The sequence below is a fragment of the Salvelinus sp. IW2-2015 genome, unplaced genomic scaffold (genome assembly GCF_002910315.2).
Source record: "Salvelinus sp. IW2-2015 unplaced genomic scaffold, ASM291031v2 Un_scaffold2765, whole genome shotgun sequence".
Lineage (NCBI taxonomy): Eukaryota > Metazoa > Chordata > Actinopteri > Salmoniformes > Salmonidae > Salvelinus > Salvelinus sp. IW2-2015.
The window spans coordinates 68626-71370 of NW_019944068.1; positions in this window are offsets into that span (position 1 = coordinate 68626).

Below are 2745 nucleotides of genomic sequence, written 5' to 3' on the forward strand. Positions count from 1 at the left end.
GGGTTTTAGGCTGGGTTTCTCTACAGCACTTTGAGATATTAGCTGATGTAAGAAGGGCTATATAAATGCATTTGATTTGATTTGATTTATCTATACCTAACCAGTATCTATTCCCAGACCGAATCTATACCCAACCAGTATCTATACCCAGCCAGTATCTATACACAGCCTTTATCTATACCCAGCCAGTATCTGCTGTATACCCAGCCTTTATCTATACCCAACCAGTATCTATTCCCAGCCTGAATCTATACCCAACCAGTATCTGTACCCAGCCAGTATCTATACACAGCCAGTGTCTATACCCATTCAGTGTCTATACCCATTCAGTATCTATACCCAGATAGTGTCTTCGCCCAGCCAGTATCTATACCCAGCCAGTATCTTTACCCAGCTAGTGTCTTCGCCCAGCCAGTAACTATACCCAGCCAGTGTCTATACCCAATCAGTGTCTATACCCATTCAGTATTTATACCCAGCCAATGTCTATGCCCAGCCTGTATCTATGCCCAGCCAGTATCTATACTCAGCTAGCGTCTATTCCCATTCAGTATCTATACCCAGCCAGTATCTATACCCATTCAGTGTCTATACCCATTCAGTATCTATACCCAGCTAGTCTCTATACTCAGCCAGTATCTATACCCAGCCTTTGTCTATACCCAGCCAGTATCTATACCCAGCCATTATCTATACCCAGCCAGTTTCTATACTCAGACAGTATCTTTACCCAGCCATTATCTATACCCAGCTAGTTTCTATACTCAGCCATTATCTATACCCAGCCATTGTCTTTAACCATCCAGTATCTGTACCCAGACAGTATCTATACCCGGCCAGTATCTATACCCAGCCAGTATCTATACCCGGCCAGTATCTATACCCAGCCAGTATCTATACCCAGCCAGTATCTATACCCAGCCAGTAAAACTGATCACCCTCATTGAAGATAGGCTTCTTATGTCTGATGCCTTTCCTCTACAGACTGAAGACCAACACAGAATAATAAATGGGTGGAATGTTTTCTCACCCCAACCTTCAGCCTGGACTCCCCTGATTGTGCCCCTTGCCCCCAGTCCTCCTTCCCCTTTAGAGCGCACCTTCCCGCTAAAGGGCGCAGGGGTCACACATCTGCATGTGAAATGTGAACCCTCTGACATTCCAGGGCAGCCCTAAGCCGCCTGAGCCTTTTGTTCACTGAAGCGCTGCTGTCAGGCCTAACAGGCCACTCTTTGAGAAGGACCCAGTGCAGTGGCAGCTTTCTCGGACCGCTCCACACACTGGGAAAAGAAAGGAAAACAAGGATGGAATAAATACTTGTTTTCTTCCTTCCAGCACAGATGAAATTGTCACCCGGTGCAGGCTGTAACAAATCCTAGTTTTGCGGCAGTGGGTGTTGTCTGGGGCAGTTAGCAGCATTTACGCTAAGACGGGTCCGGGGGCTTTTAAACAGGCAGCACGCTGAGGTGCTATGACGGGGGGCCTAGGCCCTTTCAGCTCCTGAATTAAGTTCTGAAGCACAAAAGGCATCTATTCACCACCACTGACAGACTTCACACACAGAGCGAAAGAGAGCGAGAGAGAGAGAGAGAGAGAGAGAGAAAGAGCTGAGAGAGTTAGAGATGAGAGAGGGTATGATTAGAGTTATTTTGAGAACACAGGGGGAGGAGAGAGACTTTTGAGCGTTTGTTGTCTTTCTTTAAGATGAAAGCTATTCTCTTTCATTAAAACCTCACCACCCACCCCCCCCCCCCTTCCTTAAAATAAAACACCAAAATATATCCAGTACTGCTTACATGTACCATACTCACCTTGCCATCTACCCCATGATAACAAACAACATCTAAAATAGTTCTCCAGACCCCTTTGCAAGTCCCCAGTCTCTGCCGTCACCTGCAGTGGCGGAAACATTGGTGGCTCCTCCCCCTTTAGATGCTCAAACACCCCCTTGCCGTCTCAGACAGTGCCTCCTGGACCTCCTCCTGGAATCTCTCCAGCAGCCTAAGAGACGTTATTCCTGTTTGTTGTGCCAGGACTCCGATGTTTTCCACGCCTCCCAGCAGTCGCAGGTCACCCAGCCTTTGTAAACCCGCTGCCATCAGTTGCCTCTACAGGGTGCCGACTGAACCAATCTCAAAGGGATGGCTGGGTTGTGGAAGATAGGCTCCTCCACACCCACAGCCCAGGCTCCACACCCCCTTCTCGTGTGGTCTTAGAAGCTGCCAGGCCCTCAGCACTGCAGAGTAAAAATCTGAGAGACCTGCTGTACTCAGCCACTCCAGCTTCATGAGGAACAGCTGCCGGTCCAACCGTAATCTGCTAGCTCTCCTCAGCAGAGCGCATGCTGTCCCTCCAGCCAACATCAGTATGGTACAGCAGTTTCTGCACTGCCTTTAGTCGGAAGTCAGCCACCCTGCTCTCCAGTTCCACCAGCCCTGTCCTGCTTCGTGAATAGTCATGTACAACACTGCCGCCTCAGCCAGTGATGCCCCAACCAGAAAAGTCCACCAGCTTGGGTTGCAGGTCTGCGAGCAGAAGATGCCACCAGGTTGTTGATTATCAGCACCCTCCCTCTATATGACACTTGGGACAGGAGCCACATCCAACTGGCCAGTCTTGACACATACCCACAGCCCCTGCCAGTTCTTCCTGACCAACCTCTCCGAGCCCAGGTACACCCCCAATATTTTAAGCCCTTCACAACCCCACTGCCGACCCCCTGGAAGCAGAGGAGTGGCCCCACCC